At 40.5% G+C, this 18,577-nt stretch overlaps 1 pseudogene across 1 annotated transcript; it reads left to right on the forward strand.

The window, feature by feature from the left end:
• Nucleotides 1–16,678: 16,678 nt before the first annotated feature.
• LOC308240216 (hsc70-interacting protein-like) lies at nt 16,679–17,975 on the forward strand (annotated as a pseudogene). The gene is made up of 2 exons: nt 16,679–16,950; nt 17,166–17,975. The product of its transcript is annotated as a hsc70-interacting protein-like (transcript).
• Nucleotides 17,976–18,577: the final 602 nt, after the last annotated feature.

An 18,577-nucleotide genomic window follows, 5' to 3' on the forward strand; every position in this document is an offset into this window, starting at 1 on the left:
TAACAAAAGAAAGAAAGAAAAAGAGAGAGAGAGAGAGAGAGAGAGAGAGAGAGAGAGAGGAAGGAAGGAAGGAAGGAAGGAAGGAAGGAAGGAAGGAAGGAAGGAAGGAAAGAAAGAAAGAAAGAAAGAAAGAAAGAAAGAAAGAAAGAAAGAAAGAAAGAAAGAAAGAAAGAAAGAAAGAGGGAGGGAGGGAGGGAAAGGAAGGAAGGAAGGAAGGAAGGAAGGAAGGAAGGAAGGAAGGAAGGAAGGAAGGAAGGAAGGAAGGAAGAAAAGGCAACATATGGAATAAGAGAAAAATATTTAAAAACTATCCGATAAGAAGTTAATATCCAAAATATATAAGTAACTCATACAGCTCAATAGAAAAACAAGAATGAACAATCCAATTTTAAAATGGGCAAAGGACCTGAATATACACTTCTCCAATGAGGACATATAGATAGACATGAAAAGATGTTGAGCATCACTAATTATCAGAAAAATGCAAATTAAAACCACAATGAGATATCATCTCACTCCTGTTAGAATGGCTATCATAAAAAAAAAAAGACAAGAGATGACAAGTGCTGGTGATGATGCAGAGAAAAGAGAACCCTCATGCATTGTTGGTGGAACTGCAAATTGAAACAGCTACTTTGGAACACAGTATGGAGGTTCCTCAAAAAATTAAAATAGAACTACCATTTGATTCAATAATCCTACTTCTGGGTATATATCCAAAGGAAGTGAAATCACCATCTCAAAGAGATATCTGTACTCCTATATTCAAAGCAGCATTATTCAGAACAGCCAAGACATGAAAAAAACCTAAATGTCCATTGATGGATGAATGGATTAAAACATGTGATTATATATATATTAGCGGAATATTATTCAGCCATAAAAAATAAGAAAATCTTGCCATTTGTGACAACATGGATGGAGCTCCTTGAGGGCATTATGTTAAGTGAAATGAATCAGACAGAGAAAGACAAATACTGTATGACCTCACTTACACTGAGTGGCCAGATTATTATGATCTCTGAATGCATAATAATCTGGCCACTCAGTGTATACCTGAAATCTAAAAAAGCCAAACTCATAGAAACAGATAATAGAATAGTGGTTATCAGTGCTGGGGGGGTGAGGGTAATAGGGAGATGTTCATCAAAGGGTACAAACCTCCAGTTATAAGATGAATAAATTTTAGGGATGTAATATATAACATGGTGACTATAGTTAACAATATTATATTATATACTTGAAAGTTGACAAAAGAGTAGATTTTAAATATCATCACCACAAAAAATGGTAATTATGTTACATGATGGAGATGTTAACTAACCTTATTATATAATCATTTCACAATATATACTTGTCAAACCATCACTGTTATATACCTTAAATTTACACACTGTTATATGTGGAAAAGAGTAAAGAGGAGGGCTGGAGATGAGAGGATGGTGGCAGAGCTTTGTGGAAGTGGGTTAGGAGAAGTGAGGGAAACTTTAGGTAGGTGTCCTTTTATTGAGTGCCTGGAAGAATAAGGAAAAGAAATCAGGACTAGAACTTTCTTTGAGGCACTGCCTAGCCAATCCTCCTAGAATAAGAAGATCTGAGGTCAGAATTGTCAAAACAACTATCTATAATTAAAAAAAAAAAAGTGTAATATGTTAATTAGACTAGATGTCCTTCTGGACGACCTTCCGGACAAAGCCGGGCTGTGAGGGAAGTCCAGGTCCCTGGTGCCAGAGGGAAGCTGGTGCCAGCAGCCAGGGGAAGGAAGGCCTACTCTTGCACAAATTTCGTGCATTGGGCCTCTAGTAAAATCATAAAAACTTGTAATTTATCTTTCTGTAGCAAAGTCCGGTTTCTATTTTAAAACACAATCACACTGCTCCACCCAGTGGCAGATTCTAGATAGTGCATTGAGGATGTCTGCGGGAGCTCCAGACTGAAATGTAACTTTGACCTGATGGGGAGGAGTGACTATCATACTTTCTTTTTTTTTAATTCCCAGGGAATTCTGATGTGCTGCTGTATTTGAGAATGGCTGGCTGAACTTGGACTTTCCTTATGAAATGAAGCCTTTTTGTGATGCCAATCAGGATGGCAAGAGGCACCTGGGCAAGGTGCTAAGCTAGACCCTTCTCTTTATTTTTGCATTCTCTTCTCAGGAGTTTTTTCCTTTCGCATCAAGTGCCACTTCTCGGGGTGATTGTGTATTAGGTGCTGGAAATACAGCATCCCACAAGACAAACAAGGTCTCTGTTCTCATGGAACTTACAGTGAGAAAGACAGACAAGCAAATCTATATTTAGAGATGGTGATAAGTTCTATGAAGGAAATAGACACGGTGTTGAGATAGAAAATGACTGAGGTCAAAGAAAGCCTCTTTGAGAAGGTGGAATTGAAGTTGAGACTCAAAGAATGAGAAGTCAGCTATGGGAAGAGTTGAAGCAGGGCCTCTGCCAGTCCTCAGAGTGCCTCTGTTCTGAAAGAAAAATTGACTCCCCTCTCAACATACATAGCCCTTTTGACTTGTACTATGTGCTCACTGGTAAGAGATTTCTTTCTCCAGAAAATTATAGCCTCACACCAGGGTGCACAGCTTTGACAGCAGATTGTGGGTTAGATTTCAGCCCAGTTTACCATTGTGTTGAAAATAATTCACACAATCTTACATAGAAGCAGGGGGCTAAGGATCCTGATACAACTCTTCCCATGGCTGACTTCAAGCATATGGAATCCTATGGATAGGAAAGAACATCACGTGTTCTAGAAACTATGAGACCAGTGGCAGACAGAGGCCAGATCACACAGGGTCTTATATGGTAGAAGAAGGAGTATTTTAGTTGTATTTCCAGTTTGGTCCTGGAAGAGTGTCAGTGTAGTTTCCATTTACTCCATTGCAATTTTTAAGACTCTCTTTTTTTCTTGATGAGTCTGGTTAAATGTTCATCATTCTTGTTTATCTTTTCAAAGAACCAAGTCTTAGTTTCATTGGCCTTTGGTATTGTTTTTTAGACTCTATTTCATTTATTTCTTCCCTGGTCTTTATTATTTGCTCTGTTCTACTCTCTTTGGGTTTGGTTTATTTTATCTTATCTACTACCTTTAAGTGCAAAATTAGACTGATATTTGAGAATTTTCTTGTTTCTTGAAGTAGGTCTGTAATGCTATGAATTTCCTTCTTAGGGCTGCTTTTGTGTCCCATAGATTTTGGGTTGCTGGGTTCTCATTTTCATTTGTTACAAGGTATCTTTTTATTTCTTCCTTGATCTCATTGTTAACCCATTCATTCATTGTTTAGTAACATGTTACTTAGCCTCCAGGTTTTTTTTCCTTGTGATTGATTTCTAGTTTCATACCATTATGGTCAAAGTATATGCTTGATATAATTTCAATCATCTTAAATTTATTGAGATTTGTTTTGTGTACTAACATGTGGTCTATCCTAGAAAATGTTTCATATGCACTTGAAAAGAATGTATATTCTGATGCTTTGGGATGAAATGCTCTGAAGATATCAATTAAATACATCTGGTCTAGTCTGTCATTTAAGTCATAGCCATAGTTTTTCATTGGCAGCTTCCTAATGAGCTTTTTCTTGGGATGCCTGCAGGAAACTGATCATTGTCTCACTAATTAGAAAGATATGGACAGGGAACCGGGAAGGCTGGTCAACAACCTTCATTGCTCTGAAAGGTCAGAGCTAGTTCACTCACTGTTTAGTTGAAACATTGTTAGCTGAAGCAGCCTCCACCTCTGTTTGTCTTATGTAAATTTCTGTTATTGGAGTTTCCTGCCTAAAGGTTATGGGTGTATCCCATAGTCTCAATAAAAGGGATAGCAAGGCCAGAGCAATATGTAGTCCTCCCTCTAGAGGTGGGCTCCCGCCTGGCCCCCAATATTCCCAAATTAATACTTTTCTAGTCTTTTTTCATTTGTGTGCGGCCTTCTCCAGAACCCGAACCCTGAACCAGAACTCTGAACCACGCGGGACGTGAAAGGGGTTCCCACATCTGGCGCCTGAATGCGGGACATCTGGAGGAGATGATATTTTTCACCTAGAGCGAAGGAGGGAAAAAATACACCAAGAAAAGGTGTGGAAAATTCACCGAAAAAAGGTGAGGGAAATTCACCGCACGCAAAGCCCACGGCCAGCTACAGAAACCGGATCTGTAAGTAGGATGGGAACATCTTTTTCAGCCAGGATAATGGGGAAGAATTAGGTTATAAAATAATGTGGTTTCTTGTTCAAATTAAAATCTTAATTGGTATTTGGAATTTAAAATCTGTAATAAGAAATGAAACTCTACTGCTGAAACCGCCTCTGGTGCGGAGAAATTCTAAGGTGGCAGGAGAGGGCAGGGCTATCCGCTCTCCCGCAATGAGATTACTTAAGGTTTCGTTTAAAAATTATAAAAGAACTTGCAGGGAAATGCAAATCTTGGCCAATTGGGTGCTAGTTATTACTTCGGAAAGCGAAAAAGAAAGAAAAAATTTAAGATCTATCTTTTAAGCATGAAAAGAAATTCGGCCAGATCTGTTGCTGAAACTTCCCCAGAAGTAAGCAGGATGTGGGGGAAGGGAGACACGTGGAGATCCAATATGGAAGCCCACTCTCCCAGTATGCTAATTTAAAGTTTCCTTTCTCGCCATGAAAAAGTCTTAAAAATTTAGAAATGTGTCTGGAATTTCTGTGCTCGTGGGTAGAGAACCTAGCTGTAAGACAGAATGCACGCATGGTCCGATTTTGGACATTTAGATTGTCTTCAGCTGGAATCTCTCTGCAAAAGCTACAGAAAATAAGAAACCCAGAACTGGTTCTTTTTCCTAAGAAAAACTTCGAAAAAGTCTTATCGAAAGAAATGCAAGCTAATTCCAGCAACAGGATTCACATTTCCATAATAAAGAGTAGTTTTTAAAATGCTAATGAACCTCAGTCAAACTTTTAAGGCCTTCAAGAAAATAAGTGAATTTGTCTCTGTTACAGAATTTATCCAAAGTAAATGCTTTAAAATAATTATAATTGACTCTAGAATCTCAAAGAAATTGTTGAAATATAGATAAATAATGTATTAATTATAAAATTCTAAATAGCCCAGGTGAGGGCTGGCTACACCTTTTGTTAATGGAGGAAGAAGGGTAGACGTCCTTCCCCCAGCAGGACAGGTAGACCAGTTCCTGCCAGTAGTCGTTCTTTAAGGACAATTTTTGCATTTGAATACTTGCAGGCTTGCTACTCAATTTCCCCAGGCAAAGGAAAATCATGGCCGTTTTAAAAGGTCAAGCGGCTAGGCTGGGCCTGTTAATCAAAATATAAAAACTTGTTTGATAATCTGAGTTTGCTTCCTCATAAAAAACCTAGAGGACAGAATTGAAGCTATTAATTAATTAAGAATATAAAAGTGTTATTAATCTAGGAACTGCTAAATGTTTGACTTACCACAAATTATATAGTTGTGGTAATTAAATGTCTAAAGTATAAGAACTTATTTTTGAGAAAAAAAGTGTTGTGTTTTCTCTGAAAATAATTAGGAATTCAAAATAAGTTGCTTATTGGTCTAATTAAAAAAGAGGATTAATTCTGTGATCCCAACCAAAATTTTTCTATGCAAAAACTAGTTTAAAATCTAATTGATATCTTAAAGTAATTATAAAAAGTATTATATTTAAATTATATATAGATATTTGTTTGATGGTTTTTTCCATGTTAAAATTTCAAGGCTTTAACAGAGGTGATTCTTGGAAAGCTCCAAGGGCCCGGAGTAATACAATAAATTTATTCTCTCTTCTTAAAGGAAATCTTTTTAAATTTAACAGATCTAATACACTTGAAATTTCATGGAAAGCCTTATCAAATAAAAATTAATAAATATATTTTAAATGTTATGAAGGTTTTGTCCTCTAAGAAGGGCAAAATGAAGTAACTAAATATTTCTTATAATCCAACAGCAGAATTTAAAATGACAAAAAGCCCATAACCACTGCATTCTTAAATTAAGCTAGAGGCGGGGCAACATTTGTGGCTTGTGAATCAGACGGAAACATTTACTAAATTTGCTTTGCTTTTAAAATGAAGGTACTTTAATTACTTAAATAAATTAATTAGCTTTTTAAATTATAATCAAGGTTTTCAGCTAAATGAAAAGCCAATATTTTTATAAACAATTCTAATAAAGACCAGAAACAGCTAGTGAGATTTTTGTTTGTCTGCCATATAAATTTGACTGTCTTTTAAAAGAACGAATTAGACAGCTGCCATGATGGCCACATGGCTTGCTGGTACCCTTGGAAGCCTTAGGGGCCAACCCCTTCCTTTGGAATAAGCCAATGTATTTGTAAGCAATTTTATTAAGTATTCTAAGAAAGTTACTGAAGGCCTCCCATGGTCCCTCTGTGGATGCAAATAAGTCTAAGGGGATAGTCTTTAAAAAATAAAATTCCAGCTTAATAAAAAGGAGAAATTTGAAAATTTTGAAATCTCTTTCACTGGTATTTATAGGATAAACTGATGATTGTTATTAAAATATTAAATCCAATCCGTACTAGTGGTCACCATAACCTTAAGAGAAATTGTTTCATGTGACAAAGATTTTTTAAATGAAACTCTCTGTAGCCTGAAAATTATTTTGGAAGGAAATAAAGAGAGGTTTCTTTCAAATATCTTAAGGATTGTAATTGATAACCAATGCATTAGGCCTCAGAAGGTGGAGATAAGAAAAGATTGTCTTAAAACTTTAAATGACTTTCAGAAATTATTAGGGGACATTAACTGGTTAAGACCTTATCTGAAGATCTCTACAGGAGAAATGACAAATTTATTTAGTTTACTTAGAGGTGACTCTAATCTTTCCTCTCCCTGAACATTAACAGATGAAGCTAGGAATGAGTTGCTGAGACTTGAGCAGGCAATTTCCTCAGCCCAAGTAGCACGGGTACACCCCGAATTACCTTTATTGGGACAAATTAACCCTTGTGCAAATAGTCCCACTGGAGTCATCTTTCTTTTTTTTTTTTAATATATTTTATTGATATTTTACAGAGAGGAAGGGAGAGGGATAGAGAGTTAGAAACATCGATGAGAGAGAAACATCGATCAGCTGCCTCCTGCACACCTCCCACTGGGGATGTGCCCGCAACCAAGGTACGTGCCCTTGACCGGAATCGAACCGGGGACCCTTCAGTCTGCAGGCCGACACTCTATCCACTGAGCCAAACCGGTTTCGGCTGGAGTCATCTTTCAAAATAAAAACTCTCCTGCCATTATTGAATGGGTCTACCTAGGGCATCAATCCTCTAAAACTGTGGTTACATATGTAGAACTATTGGTCCAATTAATATTTCAAATTAGAAAACGTTGTAAACAGCTTAGAGGGGAAGAGCCTCAGTGTATCTATCTCCCCCTCACTGGGAAGCAATTATAAATGTTATTTCAGACTGATATAAATTGGCAAATTGGGTTAAGTGGATAGTCAGAGGAACTTAGCTGTCACCTATTAAAACATAAATTACTACAATTTTTATATAATACCCCCATCATTATACTAAAAAATACTAGGCAGGAACCTATTCCTGGAGCTTTAACTGTTTTTACTGATGGATCATCTAATGGGAAAGCTGCCTATCATACAATGAATTCAGACCGAGTCATACTGACCAATCATACTTCTGTACAAAGAATTGAACTAGAAGCCATTAAGGCTGCATTGCAGGATTTCCAAGAGGCCCTTAATATCGTCTCTGATTCCTTTTACGCTGCGAACTTAGTGAATAGAATTGAAACTGCCCAGTTGAAATGGCTCAGTGACCAGTTTATTTTTACTATTTAAACAAGTTCAGCAGATTGTACAACAGAGACAATATCCTTTTTATATCACTCACATCAGGGCTCATAGTGTCTCACCTGGTCCTTTAACAAAAGAAAATACACATGCTGATCAATTGGTTGCTTTATTAAAAGAAGCCTTAGAATCTCATCAGCTTTTACATCAGCCTGCCAAAATGCTGTCTAAACAATTCTCAATCACTTGACAACAGGCAAAACAGATTATTAAGGAATGTCCCACTTGTATGTTACATCTACCTCAAGGGCCTAACACAGGAGTCAACCCTAGAGGTTTGCTAAGAGACCATATCTGGCAAATGGATGTAATGCATTATACTTCCTTTGGATGCCTTGGGGCATTACATGTCCCTGTAGACACCTTTTCAAAAGTAATATGGGCCACTGCATCTACAGGAGAAACGGCAAAACAGGTTATTAATCATTGCCTAGCTGCTTTTGCTGTCATGGGAGTTCCAAAAATTATTAAGACTGATAATGGGCCTGCTTACACGAGCTGTCAATTCCAGGAATTTTGTAAAAGGTGGAAAATTCAGCACATTACAGGAATATCATATAATTCCCAAGGACAGGCCATTATTGAACGACAGCATCAGCGGCTAAAATCCCAACTTGAAAAACAAAAAGGGGGGATGATGGAGAAATCACCTGCAGGTAGATTGCACCAAGCATTAATTACTTTAAATTTTTTCACTTGTGATGCTGATGGAAAGACACCTATGGAGCTACATTGGTGTCAGAATAAAACAAAAGAAAATGGTCTAGTTAAATGGAAAGATCCCGAATCTGGTTTATGGAAGGGACCCAATCCATTATTAACCTTTGGCAGGGGGTATGCTTGTATATTTCCAGAGAATTTTTCCAAACCCGTGTGGATTCCTGCTAGAAATATTAAACTGCAACAGGGATCCAAGAGAGAAACTAGCCAGACTAATGAAGACCTTGTGCCTGGAGCCACACCATGCAGCTGTAGACAATCAACTACCTCAGCCACAGAGAGCAGCGACTCCAAGCAATCCACTGAAGATGAGGAGCAGGAGGAGGACGAGCCAGACAACAAACAGCCCGGAGACCACCAGGGGCATGGTAAAGAAGACGGTACAGACTCCTGAGAACGTCTTTCTTGTCATGCTAGCAGAAATCAGCTGTACGGTAATATTACCTGGGGCAAATAGGGAAGTATTTTGGACTTATGTTCCTGACCCTTCATGGGTAAGAACCCTTACGTGGGCTGATCCCCCGCCTAATGTAGTCACCAATAATACCAAACACCTTGGTCATCCAGGAGGACCATGGGTGGGGCAAGGAAGTATAATTACACAGGTGTCACCACCCAGCTTCCCTTTTGTATGACACAAAATCAAACCACTGCTCCTTTGTGTGTAAAATTAAAGAGAGGCCTCTGGCTTGCGTGGACACCAAAGGAGGGGAGGCAAAAGCAAAAATACGTCTACTATCACTACTTGCTCCTGGGAGAGGTGCAAAAATGTAACTAGACCTTCTATATAAAAAAAGAAATTGCCAGCCAGTTTGAAATTGAATTGCCATGGCCTAGAACCGTGGTCAGCAAACTGCGGCTCGCGAGCCACATGCGGCTCTTTGGCCCTTGAGTGTGGCTCTTCCACAAAATACCACGGCCTGGGCGAGTTTATTTTGAAGAAGTGGCGTTAGAAGAAGTTTAAGTTTAAAAAATTTGGCGCTCAAAAGAAATTTCAATCGTTGTACTGTTGATATTTGGCTCTGTTGACTGAGTTTGCTGACCACTGGCCTAGAACAAAGAATATCCTTACATGATATTATTCTACAATGTCATTATAATTTTTGATATTTTACAACAGCATATTGAACAATTATCCCAAACAAACTTACAAATTAATTCTTTGCATGTTTGGCAGCATTTTAAAAAAGGACATGAAAGGATTTAATCCCTTCCAGAAGAAATTAAGGCACTGGGAAGGCACTTAAGCATTCTATATTGGCCTCTCTTGCCCTTTTTTGCCAAGAGGGACCCTCCCACAGCTGTTGCCTGAGATTTATGTTCATGCTGAGCTGGAAGCCTTGTGGTGGCTGGTACCATGGATCTGTCTCTTGCCCAATGGTGTGAGCTGGGCCCTCCCTGGAGAAGAAACTTGGGTTCCCCAAGATATGTGGTCAGTGCCGGGGCCCTGCCAGCAGGCCAGGGGATTCCAAGGCAGGTGCTGGGTGTGGAGGCCATGGGGGCATAGGCTACCAAAGAGACAGAACTGAACCTCACATCACCCTGCTTGGCCCCGGAGGATGGCTGGTTAGCCAGAGACGGGTAAGATTCCTCAGGGAAGGAACAACCTAAGACAGGCACAGTCGCAGAGGGGCCATCCAGAGAGAACTTGGGGGTCAACAGAGGTGGGGCACAGACCCTCACCCCCCCAACATTGCAGGGGCTTGAACCCTCACCCCTTCTGAGGGAGGTCTGCCCTCATGGCTGCTTCGCTTCCCACACCCAGCTCAGATTGGAACACAGGCAACAGAGACTTGGCTGACAGCAGCTGCCCTATATCTAAATCCAGCCTAGCACCAGGAATGCTCAGGGCCTACTCAAGAATGCAAATAATCCTTTCCACTAATATTTACAGCGTAAGCTAAGATTGTTGTTAGAGTATTAAATTTGACAGTAAAATAATAGTCAAGTTTTCATATTAATTTAAATTGGCTAAATGAAATAAGTGAATATTCAAGAAAATTTAATTGTACTGGACAAAAAGCTGTTCCTAAAGTGGTAACTAAAATTTCTATTGGTAGTTCATCTCATGGTAAAATTCCTGAACATGCAAAGAACCTAAAGCAGTCATATTTTTGTGCAAAAAATTAAAATTTAAAGTTATCAAGACTGCATTATAAAATTTACAAAAGCCTCCATTAATCATAAAAAGGGGGGATAGTGGAAAAATATCATGTAAGGAAAAAATATCCTGTAAGTAAATTACAACTAGAAAATTTTTACTTTACAAAATTAATTTTCATTTGTAATGCTAATAGCAAGACACCCATGAAAAACACACATGGTGTCAAAATAAGCCAAAAAAAATCATTTGGGCACAAAATAAAAAGGATCCCAAGTCAAATTTATAGAAAAGATTCCTATATTAACTTTTGGTCGAGAATATGTATATTTTCAGAAAACAACTCCAAGACCATGTGGATTCCTGCAACAGAGAGGAATTGACAGGTCTGCTCCAACCTCGAAGACAAGAGGAGAAACAGTCCAGAGAGGGAAGACGCTGACGACGCCTTGCCATACTAGCAGTCAGCAGCTGTGCGTCACTGCAGGTTGTCTAGGACCAAACCAGAGAGGGTCGGACCTGCATTGCCACCATTTGTCCACCATCCAGATACCATTGCTGACATGTACTCAAAAAACTCTTGGACATTGAAACTAGGATTCAGAACTGTTGGACATTCAAACATTTTTTGTTCTTATATGTTTCTTTCTAGTCTGCAGATGCAAGATTTTTTTAAAGGAAAGAAATGGGGGAGAGGCGGGAAACTGATCATTGTCTCACTATTTAGAAAGATATGGACAGGGAACCGGGAAGGCTGGTCAACAACCTTCATTGCTCTGAAAGGTCAGAGCTAGTTTACGCACTGTTTAGTTGAAACATTGTTAGCTGAAGCAGCCTCTACCTCTGTTTGTCTTATGTAAATTTCTGTTATTGGAATTTCCTGCCTAAAGGTTATGGGTGTATCCCATAGTCTCAATAAAAGGGATTGCAAGGCCAGAGCAGTGTGAAGTCCTCCCACTAGAGGTGGGCTCCCGCCTGGCCCCCAATATTCCCAAATTAATACTTTTCTAGTCTTTTTTCATTTGTGTGTGGCCTTCTCCAGAACCCGAACCCTGAACCGGAACCCTGAACCACGCGGGACGTGAAAGGGGTTCCCACAGATGCCAAGTGGCAGAGCTATGGGCTTACTTCAAGAGTTTTGGAGACATCCAATTAGAACTTTTATTTTCTTTGGGAGAACTTTGAGTCTCAAGACTTGCCTGAGATTGTTCTGGTAATACTTGTACTGCCTAGAAAATCATGACAAAAATTTCATACTTGTTATCCCAGGAATTTGATGGTGACAGGAATGAGGAGACCAGAACTGAGAGGTTGGTAATGAGTTTAGAGTGACTGAAGAATTAGTATCTATGAATAGTCTGCATGGAACTACTCTGGGGAGAATATTTTTGAAGAAATTGGAAAATAGTATAACCTGAATTGGTATCTGCTAAGATGTGTTAAAACTGATGGTAGTAAAAATATGTGTGGAGCAGAAAAATGTTCGTGAACAAATATACAAAACTTGTGAAAATGTAAGGTATTTAACTATTATGATTATTAATTGTATTATTTATCAGCAGTTGCATTGCAGACAATACTTGAATCTCTCATGTGTTATCCAACCAATAGTATCAATGGGGAACTTTATTCACTTTCATGAACTTAACTACCACAGTTCTGTGAACTTCTGTCAGAAATAGAAGCTGAATATTCTTACTTGCTCTAACACAGAGCAATTCTATTGCTTTACAGTGGTAAAGCTGTGTGTGTGTATATGTGTGTGTCTGTGATTTTTTTTACCTCAAGGTAGAGACTGAATTATTTCAATTGACAAAATCTCCTTCACATATTATCATGTATAACTGAATGACTTTGGAAATAAGCTTTTATTGTAGGTTTGATAATATTTCTTAATCAATTCAACCCACAATTCCAAGGCAAAGAGTGCTTATGTACAAAAGTTATACTGTGGTAGAGTCATTTCAGTGACAACTAAAATCATTCAAATTAGGGACCGGGAAACCAAGATGGCAGCATAGGTAAAGCACCTAAACTGCTGCCTCGCACAACAATTTCAAAACTACAACTAAAAGACAGAACGGACACCATCCAGAACCACAGGAAAGCTGGCTGAGTGAAAATTCTACAACTATAAGGAAAGAGAAAAGCTCACAGAGAATTGGAGGTACAGCAAAGGGTCTTTGTGCGTGCAGAGGGAAGGGCGGCTGAGAGCCTGGCTGACTTTCTCTGGCGGAAGGGGGAAGGAAGCCCCCGACCACACTGAACCCCAGTTCTGACTGCACTGAACCCCAGTTCCAGGCGAGCCCCTGGGGACCCACGCTCTTACGGGGGGAATCTGGACTCTCGGGCGGAGACTCGGGAGCTGGGGAAGGCAGAAGTCTGGGGGCGCGCACATGCCAGTGCGCACAAAGGCTGTGGAGGTTGCCACAGGCTTTCCCTACCGGAAGGGAGTCAGAAGCTCCTGACTGCACTGAGCCCCAGTTGTGACTGCACTGAACCCCAGTTCCAGGCGAGCCCCTGGGGACCCACGCTCTTGTGGGGGGAATCTGGACTCTCGGGCAGAGACTCCAGAGCCGGGGAAGGCAGAGGTCTGAAGGCGCACGCATGCCAGTGCGCACCAAGGCTGCGGAGGTTGCCACAGGCTTTCCCTAGTAGAAGGGAGTCAGAAGCTCCTGACAGCACTGAGCCCCAGTTCTGACTGCACTGAACCCCAGTTCCAGGCGAGCCCCTGGGGACCCACGCTCTTGTGGGGGGAATCTGGACTCTCGGGCGGAGACTCGGGAGCTGGGGAAGGCAGAGGTCTGAAGGCGCGCATGTGCACGCAAGGGCAAGGCTGACTGGAAGCCAAGACTGTCTGCTCCACCCTGAGACTCCACCCCTTCCAAGCTGAGCACAGAGGCTATTGCAATTTGGCAAGTCTAATCCTATAAGGCTGTCTCCAGCACCGAACTTCTCCCAGCATAGACACAGCTGATCCTTACAGCCAGCTGGCCTGGAGGTCAATTCCTCCCAGTGATACCAACAACAATCAAGACTTAACTACAACAAGGCTGTACACACAGTCCACAAAGGGGTGCACCAAGAGTATCCACCTCAGGTAAAATGGGGAGGCCGACCCACTGGGCCATATAGGAAACCTAGCACACAAATCTACCCTACCAACTCAGGGAATCAATGAAAATGCTGCGTCAAAGAAACAGATCACAAACGAAAGAAATGGAGGAAAACAAACGACTGGATATAGAATTCAAAACCACGGTTATAAGGCTTTTCAAGAATATCCTAGAAAAGGCCGATAAATATAACGAGACCCTCAAAGATATGAAAAAGGACCAACTAGAAATTAAACATACACTGACTGAAATAAAAAATATTATACAGAGACCCAAAACAGACTAGAGGAACACAAGAATCAAGTCAAAGAATTGAAATACAAAGAAGCAAAAAACACTCAACTGAAAAAGCAAAAAGCAAAAAAAAAAAAAAAAAAAATCCAAAAAGTTGAAGATAGTGTAAGAAGACTCTGGGACAACTTCAAGGGTACCAACATCCGAATTATGGTGGTGCCAGAAGAAGAGAGAGAGCAAGATACTGAAAACCTATCTGAAGAAATAATGACCGAAAACTTCCCCCACCAGGTGAAAGAAATAGACTTACAAGTCCAGGAAGCGCACAGAACCCCAAACAAAAGGAATCCAAAGAGGACCACACCAAGACACATCATAATTAAAATGCCAAGAGCAAAAGACAAAGAGAGAATATTAAAAGCAGCAAGAGAAAAACAGTTAATTACCTACAAGGGAGCACCCATACGACTGTCAGCTGATTTCTCAACAGAAACTATGCAGGCCAGACGGGAGTGGCAAGAAATTTTCAATGTGATGAATAGCAAGAACCTACAACCAAGATTACTCTACCCAGCAAAGCTATCATTCAGAATTGAAGGGAAGATAAAGAGCTTCACAGATAAGAAAAAGCTAAAGGAGTTCATCACCACCAAACCAGTATTATATGAAATGCTGAAAGGTATTCTTAAAGAAGAGGAAGAAGAAAAAAGTAAAGATAAAAATTATGAACAACAAATACATATCTATCAACAAGTGAACCTAAAAATCAAGTGAATTAAAAACCTGAGGAACAGAATAATCTGGTGAATATAATAGAATCAGGGGCATAGAAAGGGAGTGGACTGATAATTCTCAGGGGGAAAGGGGTATGGAGGGTTCATGAAGAGACTGGACAAAAATCATACACCTATGGATAAGGACAGTGGTGGGGAGGTAAGGGCAGAAGGTGAGGTGGGAACTGGGTGGAGGGGAGCTATGGGGGGAAAAAGGAGAAACAATTATAATAATCTGAATAAAGATTTATAAAAAAAATCATTCAAATTAATGTACTGTCGGGCTGCTTTATATGCTTCTCATGCTGTCAAAAGTTAAAATAAGGAGCAAGATCTCTATTTCCACCCATAGTTGCAGTGGATATATATCCAAGCTCAGACAGTAGTTCCAGCAGCTTTTTTCAGACCTCTATGAAAGTGCAAAGGAAATTTCCATATTTCACACTCACCTAACTGTGCTATTGAGCAGCTTTCACATAAACTTCAATTGCAAGTGATTAATCTATAATATAATGATGTGCTAAAAGGCAAATATCAAGAGAAAAATCTAACAGAATTCTATAAATGTCTTCCAAGAGATGAATATGCTCATTTAAAATCATATGCTTGTGCTAAGTGAAATAAGCCAGTCAGTGAAAGACAAATATATGATTTCATTTACATATTGAATCTAAAGAACAAAATAAACAAACAGAACAGAAACAGACTCATAAATACAGAGAACTGACTCATGGTTGCCAGAAGGGAGGGGGTTGGGGACTGGGTGAAATAGGAAAAGGGATTAAGAAGTACAGATTGATAGTTACAAATAGTCATGAGAATATAAAATACAGCATAGGGAATCCTATATAATAAAGAGGTAATATGCAAATTGACCCTCATGCCCTCGCACAAGATGGCTGCCCCATGTGGTCAAAGATGGCCAGCAGGGGAGGGTAGTTATGTGCAATCAGGCCAGCAGGGGAGGGCAGTTGGGGGTGACCGGGCCTGCAGGGGAGGGCAGTTAGGGGCAACCAGGCCTGCAGGGGAGGGCAGTTGGGGGTGACCAGGTCTGCAGGGAAGGGCAGTTGGGGGGGACAAGGCCTGCAGGGGAGGGCAGTTGGGGGGGACCAGGCCTGCAGGGGAGGGCAGTTGGAGGCAACCAGGCTGGCAGGGGAGGGCAGTTAGGGGTGACCGGGCCAGCAGGGGAGGGCAGTTAGGGGCAACCAGGCCTGCAGGGAAGGGCAGTTGGGGGTGACCAGGCCTGCAGGGGAGGGCAGTTAGGGGTGACCAGGCCAGCAGGGGAGGGCAGTTAGGGGCTACCAGGCCAGCAGGGGAGGGCAGTTGGGGGCAATCAGGCTGGCAGGTAGGCAAGTGGTTGGGAGCCAGCAGTCCCGGATTGTGAGAGGGATGTCCGACTGCCCATTTAGGCCCAATCCCTGTGGCAGTCAGACATCCCTGTGGGGTCCCAGATTGGGACTGAGGGATTACCCCCCCCCCAGTGCATGAATTTCGTGCACCAGGCCTCTAGTATAGTTAATAATATTGTAATAACTATGTATGGTGTCAGGTGGGTAGTGGAAATATCGGGAGGGACACTTTGTAAAATATATTTTACATGATCTAACCACTATGCAGTGCACTTAAACTAATAAAAATAATATTGAATGTAAACTGTAATTGAAAAATAAAATTAAAAAAACATATGCTTGAAAATACCTAGCTAGTGGGTTGATATCAATATTTGCCAATATCTGTGTGAAAAAGATATTTTCAAGATAACGTATGTAAGCCCCTTCTACATGGTCACATTGAGCTGGTGCTGCAGCCTGGAAACAGGCTGAAGCCTCAGTCTCACCTGCGGCCTTCCTCAGCTTCATGACCATAGACCCGTGCAAAGTGAGGGAGCTTTGGGCCTTGGTGTAAATGTGTAAACAGGAACCAAGCATTCTGCATGAGAAAATGTCTTCTTGAGGGAGTGGGTGAACAGCATGGGGAGGTGTAAAATACCACCTGTTACTCATAAAACTAAACCAGAGGAAAATATTAAGAAGGAAAAAAACAGATAGTAAGAAGGTAGCAGAAAACATAAAATCAGAGGAAACATCAAGTAAGAAAAATGATCTCGAAAATGACAATGAAGGTGTGATTGAACCAGATTCTGATGCCTCTCAAGAAATGAGAGATGAGCCTGACTGGTTTGGCTCAGTGGATATAGCGTTGGCCTGCAGACTGAGATGTCCCGGGTTTGATTCTGGTCAAGGGCATGTACCTTGGTTGTGGGCACATCCCCAGTAGAGGGTGTACCGCTGATTGATGTCTCTCTGTCATCGATGTTTCTGACTCTCTGTCCCTCTCCGTTCCTCTCTGTAAAAAAATCAATAAAACATGTTTTTTTAAAAAAAGAAATGAGAGATGAAAGTGTAGAGATAACTGAGGACATGATGGATCAGGCAAATGATAAAAAAAAGTGGCTGCCATTGATGCCCTAACTAATGGTGAACTACAGAAAGCCATTGACTTGTTCACAGATGCCATCAAGCTGAATCCTCACTTGGCCATTCTGTATGCCAAGAGAGCCAGTGTCTTCATCAAATTATAGAAGCCAAATGCTGCCATTGGATACCAACAGAGTTATTGAAATAAATCCTGATTTAGCTCAGCCTTACAAGTGGCGAGGCAAAGCACACAGACTTCTGGACCACTGGGAAGAGTCAGTCCATTATATTGACCTTGTGTGTAAATTGGATTATGATGAAGATGCTAGTGCAATTATGAAAGAAGTTCGACCAAGGTCCCAGAAAATTGCAGAACGTTGGAGGAAGTATGAGTGGAAACCTGAAGAGTTAGAGGTCAAAGAAAGAATGGAGAGGGTTAAGAAGACTCCTAACAAAATGAGAGAGCCAAGAGGGAGAAAGAAGCCAGAGGACAATCAGGAGCTCTATATGGCTCATTTCCAGCTGGCTTTTCTTGAAGAATGCCTGGTAATTTTTTCTGGAGAAATTCCTGGATTGGGAAGGGGCATGCCTGAATAGTAGGAATGCCTGGGCTCAATGAAATTCTTTGTGATCCAGAGGTTATTGAATCCATGCAGGATCCAGAAGTTATGGTGGCGTTTCAGGGTGTGGCCCAGAACCTGGCAAATATGTCAAAATATTAGAGTAACCCAGAGGTTGTTAATCTCATCAGTAACTTGTCAGCCAAATTTGGAGGTCAAGTGTAATGCCCTTCTGACAAATAAAATCCTTGCTAAAGGAAAAGCAACCTAAATCTCCCAAATGGATGTTGCAAAATACAAACCAGTGTACCTCTGACCTTCTCATGAAGAAAGCTTTGAAGAGAATCCTTACCCCTCTGACCCACATAGAGCTGTAATATTTTATAGTGGTTTTCCATTAGAGTATTCATTCAGATAATGTTCTCCTACTAGGAATTACAAACTTTAAACACTTTTAAACCTTAATAATATTTAAAAACAAATAAAAAGGGTATGTTAACCCAGCTGGTGTGGCTCAGTGGTTGAGCATCAACCTATGAATCAGGAGGTCATGATTCAATTCCCAAACAGGACACATGCCCAGGTTGTGGGCTCGATCCCCAATAGGGGGTGTGCAGGTGGCAGCTGATCAATGATTCTCTCTCAATATTGATGTTTCTATCTCTCTCTCCCACTCCCTTTCTCTCTGAAAATCAGTAAAAAATATATTTTTAGAAAGGGTATATTAAACCCTACATTTTTATTTACTAATTATTTTGGTGTTTTCCTTTGAATTAATTGGGCAAAGAAGATACTTCAGAATGGAAAATATATTGCTGAGTTTGAGT

The sequence above is a fragment of the Plecotus auritus genome (assembly GCF_963455305.1).
Source record: "Plecotus auritus genome assembly, chromosome: X".
NCBI lineage: Eukaryota > Metazoa > Chordata > Mammalia > Chiroptera > Vespertilionidae > Plecotus > Plecotus auritus.